General features: G+C 38.1%; 1 protein-coding gene across 4 annotated transcripts in view; it reads right to left on the minus strand.

Annotated features, from left to right (window-relative positions):
* Osbpl6 (oxysterol binding protein like 6) overlaps positions 1-16,833 on the minus strand; it is a 184,250-nt gene that overhangs the window by 97,620 nt on the left and 69,797 nt on the right. For all 4 annotated transcript variants that reach the window (XM_042688282.1, XM_042688285.1, XM_042688284.1 and 1 more), the window contains exons 2-3: positions 12,492-12,583; positions 8,155-8,351 (exon numbers count right to left, since the gene is read on the minus strand). The gene's annotated coding sequence lies outside the window, so the exon portion shown is untranslated. The remainder of the gene's footprint in view (positions 1-8,154; positions 8,352-12,491; positions 12,584-16,833) is intronic.

Raw genomic sequence — 16,833 nt, forward strand, 5'->3', positions numbered from 1 at the left:
TCATACTTGAAAATGCTTGAGATATTGATATATCTCAAATTATACTTAGATCCAAATAGTGTCAGACCTGTAGTATATTACAATCCATAAAGAAATAAACTTTAAAAGCTGGGCACCAGTGCCTCACACCTATAATCCTAGCTACTTAGGAAGCTAAGAATAGGAGGATCAATGGGTTCAAGGCCCAGGCAAGGCAGAAAAATTATTGAGACTCCTTTATCAACCCATCTGGGTACAATGACCCACATCTGTCATCCACACTAAACGAAAGGATAAGATTGCGATGATTTGTTGTTGGGAGATTTAATTTTTTGAGTTCCAGGTATATTTTAGATATGAGACGCTTGTCCATTGTATGGCTAGTAAAGATCTTCTCCCAATCCATGGGCTTTCTATTGATCTTGCTAGCTATGTCCTTTGCCATGCAGAAGCTCTGCAATTTCATGCAATCCCATTTGTCCAACCTTTCTTTGATTTGTTGTGTTTCTGGGTCTCTATTAAGAAAATTTTGGCCTGTGCCAAGGAGACCTAGGGTTTCTCCTATTCCATCCTGTAATGTTTTCGGAGTGTCTGCTTTGACTCTGAGGTCTTTGATCCATTTGGAGTTGATGCTGGTGCAGGGTGATATAGAAGGATTTAGCTTTAGTTTTCTACAAGTGATTAACCAATTTTGCCAGCACCATTTACTGAAGAGGCTGTCTTTCTTCCATTCTATTTTTCTAGCTCCCTTTTCAAAGATTAGATGGCTATATGTCTGTAGGTTCATTTCTGGGTTTTCAATTCTATTCCATTGGTCCTGAGGTCTGCTCTTGTGCCAGTACAAAGCTGTCTTGATTACTATGGCTTTGTAGTAGAGTTTGAAATTTGGTATTGATATTCCTCCAGCACTGTTCTTTCTGTTAAGGATCATTTTTGCTATTCAGGGTCTTTTATTGTTCCATATGAATTTTTGGATTCCCTCTTCTATTTCCTTGAAGAATGAGGTTGACTGTCCAATAAATAAGTGGGCTAAAGGCTTAAAGAGAAACTTCTCTGAAGAGGAAAGAAGGATGGCCAATAGACACATGAAGAAATGCTCAACCTCTCTAGCCCATAAAAGAAATGCAAATCAAAACAACATTAAGATACTACATCACCCCAGCTAGAATGGCTATAATCAAGAACTCTAATAACAACAGATGCTAGAGGGGATATGGACAGAAGGGAACCCTATTGCATTGTTGGTGGGAATGTAAACTTGTTCAACCACTTTGGAAAGTAGTATGGAGGTTCCTCAAAAGACTCCACATACAGCTCCCCTATGACCCAGCAATCCCACTTTTGGGGATTTACCCAAATGATCACAAACAAGACCATACTAGAGTTACCAGCACAACTATGTTTATTGAAGCATTATTTACCATAGCTAAGATATGGAACCAACCCAGATGCCTCTCAGTAGATGAATGGATCAAGAAAATGTGGTATATATACACAATGGAATTCTATGCCTCCACTAGAAAGAATGACATTGCCCCATTTGTTAGGAAATGGGAAGACTTGGAAAAAAATTATATTAAGTGAAGTAAACCAGGCCCAAAGAAATATAGGTCCCATGGTTTCCCTTATTTGCAATAACTAGTATATGTCTGAGACAAGCAGAAAAGGTCAGATAAGTTGATGTTAGGTGAAACGAACCCCAAGATAAGTATTCAAATGTTTTTTTCTTTCTTGCAATTGTTTCTAACATATTTATAAGATGATTTCTTTATTGCTTTGTATGTTCCTCCCCCTTGGTATAACCCCTGCTTTCATTGTATTTGATGTTGGTATAATTTGTGGAGGGGAAGGGCAAAAACAAACCGTTTAAATAGGGATACAGATGGACCCTGTGTAACAGTGAGATGTACAAGTCGTAATGTTGAAAAACAAACTTTACAACTTTGGCTGGGGGCGGGGGGGGGGGGGAAGAGATGGGAAGGGGAAACAAAGGAGGAGGCAATAATGCTTGATAGGAAATGTACTAATTATCTTGCTCATGTAACTGTAACATCTCTGTACAATTAAAAAACTTACTAAATAAAAGATTGTGATGATTGTAGTTTGAGGCCAGCCCAGGCAGAGGAGTTCTCAAAACATCTTCTCAACCCATAGCTGAGTATAGTGGAATATGCCTGTGATCCTAGCCAATGATGGGAAGCCTAATGTAGACAAATTGTGGCTCAGGTACAAGACCTTCTCCTGAAAATAACAATGACAAACAAGGCTGGAGGCATGGCTCTATAGTAGTGCCATCACTATCTAGCAATGCTTACCAATGCTCAGAGAATAAAGCAATGCATTTACCCTATGTGTGAGATATTGTGTGACATAGCTGAAATAAAAATTGAATCCAAAGTCTAGGACATGATGTCAATGCACATATGGTGAATAATAATAATTCTTTGTTTTTCTGAAATATAGCTTGAATAAAGTGCTCAAAAAGATAAAGTGCTCAAAAAAAATAAGAACTTCTTCCATAGTCATGTATCTGGAAGTTTTTTTCCTACCTTTTTCCTGTATTTTCCTATAATTTCTATCTGAAATCCATTTTTAGTTTCTTTTGGATATTTTGTTTTGTCCATGGATGTCCAATTGTTTAAGCATCAACTGTTGAAAAGACCATCTTCCTTTCACTGACTTGCTTTGGAACTTTTATCAAAAATTAGTTGAGCATTAAATAAAAAGGGACAAAGAAAAACAAATTCTATGTGAGTTTTGTTAAGACTGTCAAAATTTAATTGTAACATGAAACCCTTGGGAAAAAAACAGGATTTGTCTAGACCAAAAGCAAGCAATGGGACCAAGGTCTAGAATGAATGAGGTATTGCTCTCAAGCCCTGCCATTCTCCCTGAGGCCCATTCCCATGTTAGTATGGCTTCTTTGCAAATCTAAGCACCATTGTGGTTCTGTATCCATTTTGGCATATTTCTCTTTTAAAGGTTTTGTTGTGGCATGACTTTAGATTTGTGGGAGAATTTCACAGTTACAAAGCCAATTTCCCATATACCCATCACCTTATCCATGCTTCAGTTTTCACTGGCTTTCTAGAAGCTGTCAAAACAAGGGATTTTAATCTGAAGGTTACAATACTTAGAGTGCCAGTTGGACATAAAAGACATTTGGAAAAAGTTTCAAATGCCAAATCTGTAGTTATTGTTTAAGTGAACTCTAAAAGTACCTTCACAGTTAGTATTTGGCATAATAAAGTCCAGCTCTCAGCTCCATGTGTGTCATGTGAGTATCATGTGAGAATATGCACAGTATTCTATCACTACCTAATTCAGAGTTTGCATTTCCTCCCCAGCACTTCTTCCAATGTCAAATCATTTGTGCATTGTCTTTCTGTTTACCTCCCGGGTCCTCACTGTCTTATCTCTGCTCTCACCTATGTAACCCTGAACCAAGAATTGGTGGATATTGAGTACATAGCCTATGGTCTTTGCTGGGAATATGAATGAATAAATGCATGCATGCATGCTTATATAAAGGAGTAAATAAACACTATATATAGAAGGGATGATGTAAGAGACATAGTATCAACTTAGACTCTTAGTTCTAAAGTTTCAAAACTTTAAATGTCTCAATCTACCAACAGCCACACACAGTTGAATTTGGGAGAGCTGGTACATTACTCTATCACCTTTATAGTCAGTTATTGAAACAATGTTTAGAATTGTTACTTTGAAAGCCAAATCTTTCAAAGGATTTCAAAGATATGTGTTGTTGGTTCACTGTTCATAGTAGTTCCCTGCATTATTCATTTGATGGACAAAATCAATGAAGTAAAAATTTAAATTACCCCCAAAGTTGGGCTAATTTATATAGGGCTTATTCTTCTCTATATTAAAGATTATTTGAAAAAAATCACAAATATTAGACTTTAATGGTCTGGAATGAGATGCTATAAGAAGATAGGCTTCTTTCTTCTCTCCCACTGGCCACCTCTGAGATTCAGGTTCAAGAAATTGTCTAGTTGGAGGGAAGAAGAAGGGATGGAGGAAGAGAAAGAAGAAGGGAGAGCAAAAACACCTATTCCACATCTTATATGAACAGTTATATTCTCCTACAGTCAAACAGTATAAAATGTTGTCCAGAAATCAAAGCACTTGATTACTTGATCCACCAAAAGAAAAGAAAGTCATTCAGGGTAAGTGTCCATAAAGTATCCATTTATCAAATGAAAAGTAAGAGGATTTAGATGCTGGGGTACATTCAGGCTCTGTGCTTGACTTGAAGCACTAATCTTTTTGTTTGTGGGCCTGCACCACAACAAAGGATGGACACTAAGAAATGCATTCGAGGTGGTACAAACTGATCTACCATCCAGCAAGCACACAAATTCCACTGTCATTCCTGGAACAGCTCCTACCTATGATGTAGTGAGTTGCAAATACCTTAAATTACTTGGCAAACTACAGATTTAACAGGCTGACTCTCACCGCCAAGAAACACATCAATATTAATACCAAAAATGGAGTTAAAGGAAAATTCATCTTCTGACTTTATGCATAAATTTTGAAGGACTGAAAGATGGCAATATCACGCCTGTAATCCTAGCTATTCAGGAGGCTGAGATCTGAGGATGGTGGTTCAAAGCCAGCCCGGGCAGGAAAAGTCCGTGAAACTCTTATCTCCAATAAACCACCAGAAAACCAGAGGTGGCACTGTAGCTCAAGTGGTAGAGCGCTTGCCCTGAGCTGAAGAGCTGAGGGACAGTGCCCAGGCCCAGAGTTCAAGCCCCACGACCAACAAAAAATAAAAAATAAAAAAATAAAAAATTCTTCATTAACTCCATTCTTTATATAAAGATATAATAATAACGAATGGTTTAAGGCTAAAAATATTTATTTAAGTCTATTTTATATACTTGAAGGATAAAATAATTTTATAAGGTTAATTTGAACTAAGGTTCTCAATTAAGAGAATACAAACATGAAAATAAATATATAATCAGGTAATATTAAAACTCCAAAAATCAATGTGGAAAAATCCACATGAATTCCTATCCTGCTTTTTTTTTTTAAAAAACGCCTAAATCAATGAAAACCCATGGGGATAAGCACCCCTAATGCTCAACAGCAGTTCTTTGTGTTTTGTTTTTTTTGGGTCCGGTCATGGGGCCTGAACTCTGGGCCTGGGCGCTATCCCTCAGCTCTTCAGCTCAAGGCTAGGGCTCTACCACTTGAGCCACAGCAACACTTCCGGCTTTTTTCTTTTTGCTTATGTGGTGCTGAGGAATGGAACCCAGGGTCTCAGGCATGCAAGGCAAGCGCTCTACCACTGAGCCACCTGCCCAGCCCCAACAGCAGTTCTTAAAACCCATTTTCTACTAAAAGAAACCAAGGATCCTAGAAATATTAAGTATGAACTACCTGAAAGAAGTTTAAGTCAATCTATTATCATATCACAAATGAGATCCAAGAGACTAATAAAACAAGCATGCTTCTGGGATATTCTGTGTCTTGATCTGAAACTGGTTATATGAATGTGTTTAATATGTCAAAGTTCACTGTGATTACAGTATAATACATTCTCTTTACTATATACATACCCAAAAGCCATCTTACAGTGGTTTTCCAAGGTCAAAGAACGTTTTGTCTAAGCCTAGAAACACTGACAAAAACTGAAATTAATTAAAACATGACAAATATTAAATTCCATGAAGTTTCAATGACAGACATGAAAAAAGGGAACTCTTCCTAAAGATGTAAAGAAACATCCTCAAGTAAATAACTTGAAAAAAAAGTGTGTGTGTGTGTGGGGGGGGGGAATATTCCAGATAAGATCTCCTCAATAACTGAGGGGATCAAGAGTTTGAGCAAATCCTGGGCTACATAATGAGAGCCTGTTTCAAACAAGCAAATGACTCTGAGGCCTAAACTGTTAAAGAAATAGGCACTCACAGTGGGAGTCTAAATGGGTTGTTTGGAACTTCGGTAAATCATGTGTTTTAGTTGAACACACACACACACATACACACACACACACACACACACACACACACACACACACAGAGTAAAAGAATGAAGTAAATAGCCACGTGTTTTGTGGGGAGCATGTGAGTTTCCCACATTTAAGTTTAGCTAATACACATAGAGAAATGCTGTGTCCATGAGGATGCAGAGATTTGAAATGCTTCCATGTTAGAGTACATTACTCACATATAAAAATTTGGTTGATATCAAATTATCAAGCACATTACCAAATACATTTCAATTCAAAAGATAGAGTGATTTCAGAAAACAGAGAAAGAACTGTAGTGAAAACCCACTGTGAAGTTTTATTGAAGGTTCATCTAAATCTGAGGAAAGTTCTGTACATAGGACAGTGAGGGGCTAGAAAATGGACTTTAAATATCTACAGCTGTGCACTCCAAAAGAAGTCAATCTGATGAATCAGTTTTACCTCCCCAAAACCAAAACAGCCAATTGGGTTACTACCCCTCAGGTAGATGTTGTGATGATAAAGGGCCTAAGAACTATCCCTAAGCTTTTTCACTCAAGTCTAGCCACTTGAGTCATAGCTCAGTTAATTGGAGATAGGAGTCTCACAGACTTTCCTGTCTGGACTGGCTTCGAATGTGATCCTTAGATCTCAGCCTCCTAAGTAGCCACCAGTGCACAGCTCAGTACTTTTCTTTGTGTAAACATGTATATATAGTTTCTTGGTTGTAAGCAGACCTGCTCTTGTGCCAGTACCAATTACGAGGCGAACATCCTTTTTTTTAAAAAATCTTTTTTTTGTTAATTGAAAAGGTAGTGAGCTGGGGAGTTACAGTAATATAGGTAAGGCAATACTACATTTGTTTTTATTCACTGTTACCCCATCCCTCTTTATCTTCCACCTACCCCTCCCTACCCCCCTCCCAAGTTGTAATGTTCATATCTAACATAGTGTCAAGTGAGTATCAATGTTGCTGTGGTTCATCAATTGTTCTGCTGAAAAAAGAATGAACTATCTACAAGGTCTAATGAGAACCTCTTGTTTCAATACTGAACCTCAAACTCTATTACAAAGCCATACTACTCAAACATCTTGGTACTGGCACAAGAGCAGGCCTGCTCACAACCAAGGAACTATATACATATGTGCACACAAAGAAAAGCACTGGGTTGGGCACTGGTGACACATACTTGTGATCCTAGCTACTTAGGAGGCTGAGATCTAAGGATCACATTCGAAGCCAGTCCAGGCAGGAAAGTCTGTGAGACTCCTATCTCCAATTAACTGAGCTGTGACTCAAGTGGCTAGACTTGAGTGAAAAAGCTTAGGGATAGTTCTTAGGCCCTTAGTTCAAGCCCCAATACAGGCACCAAACAAGAAATACATTAAAACAATTTAAAAAGGTGTGAAGTTTTGGATAACTAAGAGGAGTGTGAAGCTGTGAAGACCAAACAGAATAACAGGTACACCACAGTACCGCCAGTACTACACATTTCAGTTGCATGGGCAAAGAGAATATTGATTTATTATAATTGATTATAAAGCCAAATGCATTTTCAAAGTATGTTTTTATGCCTGCCCATGTGGAGGACGTATGTATAAAGAAACAAAGTAAAACCATTTAGCCATTTTTAGGTTTAGGTTTTTGTTACTCAAAACAGGAAGTGTAAAGCTTTATTTTCATATACCACTAGACTGCAGACATGTAATTTTAAAAAGTTAAATATTCTAATTCCTATACTTAAAAAACACAAGAGAACTTTTTTTTTTTTTTTTTGTCGGTTATAGGCCTTGAACTCTGGGCACCATCCCTGGGCTTTTCAGCTCAAGGCTAGTGATCTACCACTTGAGCCACAGCACCACTTCTGGTTTTCTGGTGGTTAACTGGAGATAAGAGTCTCATGGACTTGCCTGCCCGGGCTGGCTTTGAAATGCGATCCTCAGACCACAGCCTCCTGAGTAGTGAGTATTATAGGCATAAGCCACCAGCGCCTGGCAAGTGAACTTTTTACTGGATAACTAACAAGCAACCTGGATTATGGTACATTCTTTTAATATCTGGTACACAAATAGAAGATAGAAGCATACCTTCCCATGACCTGTTAATATGTCACTAATCTTCTGCTATCATTGGGCACTGCCTAATCTAATTCTGCTTTTGATTGTAAGCTTGTGATGTTCAAACTCACCTTGTACCTCAGAGTCAAAGTCTTTTGTGTTAGCTGTCAGGTCAGAGCTGTTTTATACTGGTTTATGCTCAGGTGTCTGCAGTTTTTCTCCTTGGGACAGTCTACCTGGTCTGCTGCCACTGCTAGGCGATCTGGGTAAATTACACAATAGCTCATTAACTTCTTTCTTTTGCTGTTTTCCCAGAAAGGTGCAAAACCTGAAAATAAAAGAGAGATTACAGTCATATAATACAACTCCATAGAACTGTCCATGGCCAAACAAATTCTTGCCAATCCAGTTTTGGAAGAGAAAGCTCAAGCCGGAAAGGTGTCTCAGCTGTTTATTTCGTTGGCTCAATCTTATATAACTGTAAAGAGGGGACCACTGAATTTTTCAGTAGTTTAGTACCACTACTGATTATTTTATCAAGAGTCTGGAATGAGAAACTTTCAAATGATACACCAAGTATTTTCCAAGGGAGGTCAAAATACATTTTCTAGCACTAAGTTTAGCCCTCCAGTGAAATGTAAATCTCAAACAGGGCTTTTAGTAGCAGTACGCAAGAAGTGATCTCATCATGTGTGCACATTTTGTGTCACATAAATATGTTATTCTGACTGCTCTGCAGACAATTATAGGCTTTTTTCTACAAGAGTAGAAGTGTTACAAACTCCTAGAGAAACCTCCTTAGCCCAGAAAACTGGCTGTTTTCAACATGACATTATTTCTTAGAAATCAAAGTAATGATACAAGAAAATAAGCATGTGCACTTTAAGGAAAAAAAACATAAGAAATTACCCAAACTAGAGGCAATATTAGCTACTAGTTTAGTTCTACAACACAAGCAATTTATCAAGCTCACTCACTCACAAGGTAACTTTAAAAATTACTCTCACATTTGATGATTTTTTTCAGATGACCCCCTAGCCCAGCACACACTGGGCCTTACTGAAATAGCAAAATGTGTGTGTTCCTAGCACTCTGAGCCTAGACTGCTCTTTCCACTAAAAAGTATTTCTTCCAGGCCCATTAACATATTAAACTTAAAAAACTCTATTGGCATGAGATAATCCCATGCATTTTTGGTTACTCTCTTTATTACTTTAAATATTTGTACAAAAGGTTACAATTCAACACACCAAATTATGTGTACACAGAAGTTAATGAAGTTGAATTGGTAATTATGGTGATGGCATAGAATAACTAAAGTTAGTTTCCATCAAGATTATTTATAATTTTTGTGCTGTTCCTGGGGCTTGAACTCTGGGCTTGGGCACTGTTTTTAAGGTTTACACTCTATCACCTGAGCCAAAGTTCCACTTCCAGCTTTTTTGGTGATTAATTGGAAATCAGAGTCTCCTGGATGGCTTTGAACCACAATTCTTAGACTTCAACCTCCTAAGTAGCTAGGATTACAGGTGTGAGCCACCTATGTCTGGCAAAGATTATTTTTGTAAGCTCAGTATTATATCTTTTTATTCTTTGTACACGATTCAATCTATGACTTTTAATCTCATATAATTAAAAACAAAAGGAACTAATTGTCTCCTAACCACCTCTCATGCTCCTCAGAGGAGAGAGCACTGAAGAAAAGGAAAAAGTGTGGCTAGAGTTCCTAATCTGAACTGCAGTTCTTTTTGCACATTTCCACCCCCTTTCCTTTATGTGAGTCATTCTCTACAACTTCCTACCACTGAAAACAAGAAGTAGAAATGTAAAGGAGAATAGAGAATCATGGGAGGCCACTAGGGTTCCCTCTCCTCCCTTCTACTCTTCATACTAGAGGCCCAGGGGAAGAGAAGGCTGCCCACACCTGAGGAATGTTCCTTGTCCACATCCTATCCATCACACATTCTTTGTGTGTCTTCATAGACCATGTAAGTCAGACCTGTATCCAAGAAGCACTTTTCCACTTCCCTTTTTTTAACCTTATTTCACTAGAAAGCTACACAAAGTAAAACATGGTGGTGCACATACTTGTAATCCCAATACTCAGGAGGCAGAGGCTGAAGATGGGAGTTCATGACCAGCCCAGGTGACATAGCAAGACTCTGTCTCAAAAAAGAAGGAATTAGACAGGGCCCTTGTTTTATCTTACACACAAACTGCAGTCAAGGCAGAAGTCCAAAGGTGATCAGCTTATAAAGTTCAAGCCAGATTACTCTTTGTGACAACAGTGTTGAAGATTAATTCTGAAAGCTCAAGTTAAGTAATGAATTTACAGAAGAGAAGAGGTTGTTTTGTTCTTACAGCATGAACAATGCTGATGCTCTTTTTTTTTTAACAGAATATCTGGTTTTGATCATGACACACTGACAAAAGGAACTACAATCTGATTTCACTTTACCCTCTGAAAAGCAAAAAAAGATGTGGGGGAGGGGGACTCGGACTCATTTAGGACAACAATAAACTAGAAGCTGAAAAGACAGGAAAGATTGATTTCAATAGTCTCCCACACCAAACAACACTCAAGCAGGAATCTCAGGAAAGTTTCAATCAGTAGAGTTTAGTGACTTGGCAATGGTTCCTCTGGAATGTCTCATTCAGGAAGCAAATGATCCATTATCACTGCAATAGAATTTTCCCTCTAAGTCCTATGACTAATCCTCCCACAGCCTGAATTTTGCCCACCATACAGCATGTTCTTATTTTGTGCATTCTCCCCATGTCCCCCTCCTCTCCTATTCCAGCCCATCAGACACTGGGATGAATTCTATCCCAGGCTGTGCCTCATCGCTATTAACTAAATGCATAGAATGCAAAATAAAGACAAGACAAAGCCAGCTCTACTGCTCTATAAAATGAAGTCTCTTAAAACAATAAAGACAAGTAAAATAACCAAGAGAATTTGCACAAAGTTAGTCATCTACTTAGCAAAGCCTATTTCACAATAAAAAAACAAGACAGGAAAACATGCCAAACTGTTCTCTGTGTGTGTGTTTATATACAATGATTTTATTTCCATACAGAAGGAATGACCTCAATACTTTAGGCTACGATTAAGTATCTTGTCATGCTTTTTTTATTGAACAGTAGTCCAAGACACAACTTGTTCACTATTATGCCCATTTTGCATATTGTTACCACTAAAGATTATAGGATGAACAAAATCACTGTGTTCTTTCATTGGTAACAGTGGTTTTTGTTAGGTTTTTTTTTTTATGATAATGGAGTTTAATTTTGGGGCCTTAAACTTGCCAGGCAAGTAAGTGCTACCACTAGAACCATGCCTTCAGCCCTTTCTGTTTTAGTTTATTGTTCAGGTAAGATCTTCTATTTTGCCAAGGGTCAGCCTCAGACTGTGATCCTCCTAGTTCTGTCTTCCAAGTAGTTTTGTTTTTTATTTGTTCACACACACACACACACACACACACACACACACACACACACACACACACATTTTTTTGCCTCAAACTACAATATTCCTGTCTCCACCTCTCACTTACCTGGGATTACATGACTGTACCACTATGCCCAGACTAGCAGCAGTATCTTGACCAGAAATTTATTACGCCCTATCCTGTGAGAATCCTAAGTATGTTGAGGATTTCTTCTACACTGTATCTAAATCCTTAGAGGATATATTTTAGTGCTACAGCACAGTAAATTTTATGGAAGCAGGCTGTATTGGCGTAATTGTCTGAAGATAACAAATACAAGCTCCAGTCAGGGCTACCTAACAACTGCTGTGACTTTCTTGAAATCTAACTGATCTCATCAGAGAAGTTAAGATTCACCATCTAAAATAACACATCAAAGTTTTCATATCTGCCATTAAATGCTACTTGATTGATACAAATACATAATTATTACAATAAACATCAAAAGCTCAGAATAAAGCAGACCTTTAAGTGTAATAAAGCTTCTTCCATTAGCCACAGATAAAAGGGTAAAAAAAACCAGTGAATAGTATTTTTAAGTTACAAAAGTAGGTAATATGCTGTGGATATCCCCAGCATGAAATATGAGTTCTAGTTTAGAATTCGTAGCTTGGTAAGAAAGTAGATCAGAAGTTGTTCACAAAGTAGGCAGAGTGAGAAAGGTATGAATGTCAAGAGCTGGGAAAGGGTAGTCTGTAGGTATACTACTCAGAACTTAAAGTACAAAAAAGGGGGGGATGATGAAGGAGATCCCACAGAGGTGTTCTGGAACTATAGAATGTCTTAAATGCATTTCGCCATGTGAGCTTTTCAGAACAGGTGTCCCGTGATCACACGTTAGAGAGGCAGAGAACCAACTGAAGAATAAAGGAGGGGATTAACAAGAGCCAGCTTCTAAAGACCACATAAGCAGCCCTGAGGGGAGGGGGTAGTTACCTGGGAACTTGGGCATCTGGAGGGAGAAAGGAAGAACTTACATTTGACAGGAAGATTGGAGCTGTACAGCCTCACTGATTTCTTCTCTTGTCAAAATAATCAGTGGGTAATGGAACACATTCTTCTTTATTTTCTGAAACATGATCCAGGGAAAATAAGAGAGAATTGTCCCTCAGTATCTATATTATTTATTTATTCCAGACACACACCCTCCAATACCAAAATCCAAAAGTGCTCAAGTCCCTCCTATAAATTTACATAGTAATTACATATAATCTAGGTACTCCCTCTCATATAGTTTCAATTATGTCTAGATGATTTTTAATACTCAATACAATGAAAAGACTATGTGAATAACATACTGAATTATTTATGGAATAATGACAAGAAAAAAATCTGTCAGTTTGTTTTTTTTCTCCCACTCCTTGGCTGGTTGAATCTGCAGATCTGGAATTCAAGGATAAATCCAGGTGGGATGACTATAGAAACCACACTAGTATACTTAAAATAACTTACTGAACACAAAACATATGTTTTTCAAGCTGTTATATTTCCACAATCTAGCCAATTTTCTCAGATTTTTTTGTTTGCATCTAACTTAGCTGGAGCTGATGCATATTCTCTGATGGTGGGAAAATATTTCTCCAAAGGCCAAGCACAGGAAAGACCTGGCAACTACTAAGCATTACAATGATTTTTTTTTCTTTTCACATTACTCTTCAAAACATTCACATAACTGATTCTGCAGGTAAGAATTCTGCTGACAGACTACTTAAACGAGCCTACAGTTTCATAATTTCATCATTCTCTTTGCAACTCTTAGATCCCAAGAAGCAGCATTACCAAAGCCACTCAACAGTTCTATTTCCTAGTTGAATGAAATAAAAACATAGAACCCTATTAACTCTAAAACACTCTAAACATACTTAGGATATAGCCTAATCTTCTAAAAGTAGTAAACTCCAATGCTACTCAGCAAAAAAAAAAAAAAAATCTCTGTAAAGTTTCAAACAGTAAATATTTTAGGTTGTGTTTCATGTAACTATGCAACTTTGCTTTTGTAGAGACAGCAGCCACAGATACCAAGTAACTGTAAAAGCATGGCTGGCAGGGTGCCATTTAACTTCTGTTTACAAAATGTGGCTCAACCAAATGGGCATGGTGGTATATACTTGTAATCCCAGTGGCTCAGGAGGCTGAGACAGGAAAAGCACATAAGTTTGAGGTCTACCTGGGCTACACAGTGTCTCAGAATATGTGGATGAACTGTAGTTTGCTGACCCCACCATCCAGTAGATAGCTTGGGCAACTTGGAGGTGATTTTCATTGTTCTTTACCCCACCTCTCTAAGTGAAAAAAATGCAAAGGAGGGGCTGGGAAGTGGCTCGGTGGTAGAGTGCTTGCCTTGCATGCATGAGGCCCTGGGTTCCATTCTTCAGCACCACATAAGCAGAAAAAGCCGGGAATGGTGCTGTGGCTCAAGTGGTTGAGTGCTAGCCTTAAGCTGAAGAGCTGAGGGACAGCGCCCAGGCCCAGAGTTCAGGTTCATGACTGACAAAAAAAAAAAAGATGATGCTAAGTGAAATGAACCCCAAGATAGGGCCATAACTTGTTTTTAAAAAATGTAACTGAGAATAAAATGGGCTCCAAAGAAAATTTCTATTGCTAGTGGAGTGATAAAGGCACAAACAAAATGAAAATGATCTAAAGAAGTGACTTAATGTGCAAGGAGAATAGAGAATGCAGTATTTGGTGTCTAAGATAATCATGGAGTGAAAGCGTTAAAAAGTGACTCAGGAAACCAATTCAGGAAGCATTTTAATGAATGCCCAAATGTTCATTAGTTGGGACAATACTCTGGGAAATCTTAACCTATTACATAAATATGTTTAAGAAATGGATGAACTGTAACCGAATATTTGTGCAAGAGAGAGCCAGGGAATTTCAAAATTTATGAAAGACTCAGATCCTATTTCCTTCATAAATTCTAAAGAACATCCTGTATTTATTTAGTATAGCAGAGGAAAAAGTCAGGAATAGGATCATCAAAGCTATATTTAAATAGAGTTGTGACTAAAACAGTATCTTAACTAAATCTTCATAATAATGCTGCACCTAATTTATTGCTGCAGATGACTGACTAGCACAGTGACCTCTCTGTGTGTCAGGGTCCTCATCCATACAATGTAGCTTTAGGCTGGACACTAGCGACTTACACCTATAATCCTTGCTACTTGGGAGGCTGAGATCTGGAAATCAAGTTAAAAGCCAGCCCAAGCAAACAAATCCATGAGACTCTTGTCTCCAATTAACCAGCAAAAAGCCAGAAGTGAAGATGTGCCTCCAGTGGTAGAGCATGTAAAAGCCACGCGAGAGCATGAGGCCTTGAGTTTGAGCCCTAGTACCAACATACACAGAGTGTTTCCTTCATGGAGTTGTTTGAGGATTAATGTGCTAAATGAGTTCAGAATGGTCAGGCATACCGGAAGTAATGCTAGGATGTTGCTATTTGAGACTCTTTTCCCCAAATCAAATTTATCTGTCCTCTTCCTTTGCCTATTTCTTCTTCTTCTTGGCCCCTTGTCAGAGGCCTTGTCTTACAGGTAGATCAACCTACCATTTGCGAATCACTCCATCTTTACCAGGCTGCATTCCCAACCATGGCCATGGACAAAATCAAGCTCATTTTCTTTTTATCATCATAACTTCCTCTTTCGTACTTCCTAATGAATGATATCACCAACCTTGTATCAAACTGAAAACTACTGCTCCTTTTTCACAATTTCCTCTTTCCCTATCATTCTCTCCTCCAACATGCCATCAAGCTTCAGTTAACTGAATGATTTAGCTAGAGAATCCAACTATAAAAGCCTCTCTTCACTAAGATTTGTATCAAATGAAAAGTGTTTTATCTGATAAAAATCTTCTAAAACCCTTGAATAGCTAAAAATGTCAACTCAGAATATTCCCAAGGCACACCACAGGTACCCTCACACAAATCCTTCAAATAGACAAAAGCCAGGCTGCTCTTCCTAGGCAGTAAATCAGTGCCCGCCTTATTGCTGACAATGTGCCCAATCCAAAGGAAAAACACTGAGAAGGACTAGGAAGAAAGATTTCAGCCAACCCTCACTGCCTCAGCATTCAAACCGCATGGTATTCTGTTTGCCAAAGAAATGCAATTGTAGGCAATAGCGTCAGCGTCATCACCTGGCTAAAGCAATGCCTGTCAAATGTAGAGCCTAACATCGCCAAAACAAGTGTGCACTATACACTGTAACTGATTTTCCTGAGTGGTAAGGTCACATGCACTTGGGGTGACCTCTGTGGAGAATTTTTGGCCTAAAAATCTAATTCTGACTCATATCTTAAATGCTGCAGTTGAATCAACAGAATGTTTCATTCCTCAACATATTGCCAAAAAGATCACTTTGTTCTTTATTAATGGTATCGTAATCAGACTTCAGCTTAAATGCCTAAGATAATCATGAAGCTAGGAAAACAGGAAAATCCCAGTTTCTTGTCCTAACATTTTAGGGCCTCCATTATATAACCCTAACTCCAGCCAGTTTTCCAATTTTATTTTCCATGATACCCTTGAAATCTTTAATCAAATGGAGCTTCTTACAATTTTATTCTATATGTTTCCTCTCATCCCCAAAGTCTAAATCTCTCCTATCCTTCTGACTTTCCCATTCCTATCATTTCTTTTGTCTAACCTGATCAAATTTGACATGCTTTCTCCTTCCAAGACTGGATGCTCTTTGAGGGCAGTGTCCACATCTGCTCTATCTTGTAACAGTACCTACTCCATAGACACATGATAGGTGCTCATATGTGACTGCTGAAATACGCAAGAAAAGATGCCAAAATAAGCTAAGGTCCATTGTGACTAATCATTTATATCAAGGGACAAGTACTCAGATGAGCTTTGTTGAACAAAGACTTTCACTCAAAAATATTCGCAACAAGACTTATCTTCTCATGAAACACTACTGTCAGGGCAAAGAAGTCTATTTTTATATTTGCCAACAATGATTTGCCAACAACCATTAGCAGTGATACATTAAAAGCCTCCCTCCTATTAATGTAACTGATACACTTCCAAGTCAGATAAATCATAAGACACTTGGTCCTGTCTTCCTATTAGTATAGACTCAAACCACTGCTTGCCTCTGGGCTCTGGATAAAGGGTTCTCAAGATCTGCATATTAGTCATAATTTCATTATCTGTGTCCAACATACCTTAAACTTCAAGTAGCAAAAATGGAAATATCAGAGAATCTGATATATTACAGATCTCCCAAATGCTAAGACAAAGAAAGATCAAAAAGCCTCTACACCTTGGCAATGATACTACTGGGGCTAAAATCCACCTTGGTG

The sequence above is a fragment of the Dipodomys spectabilis genome, unplaced genomic scaffold (genome assembly GCF_019054845.1).
Source record: "Dipodomys spectabilis isolate Male_0828 unplaced genomic scaffold, ASM1905484v1 ptg000115l, whole genome shotgun sequence".
Lineage (NCBI taxonomy): Eukaryota > Metazoa > Chordata > Mammalia > Rodentia > Heteromyidae > Dipodomys > Dipodomys spectabilis.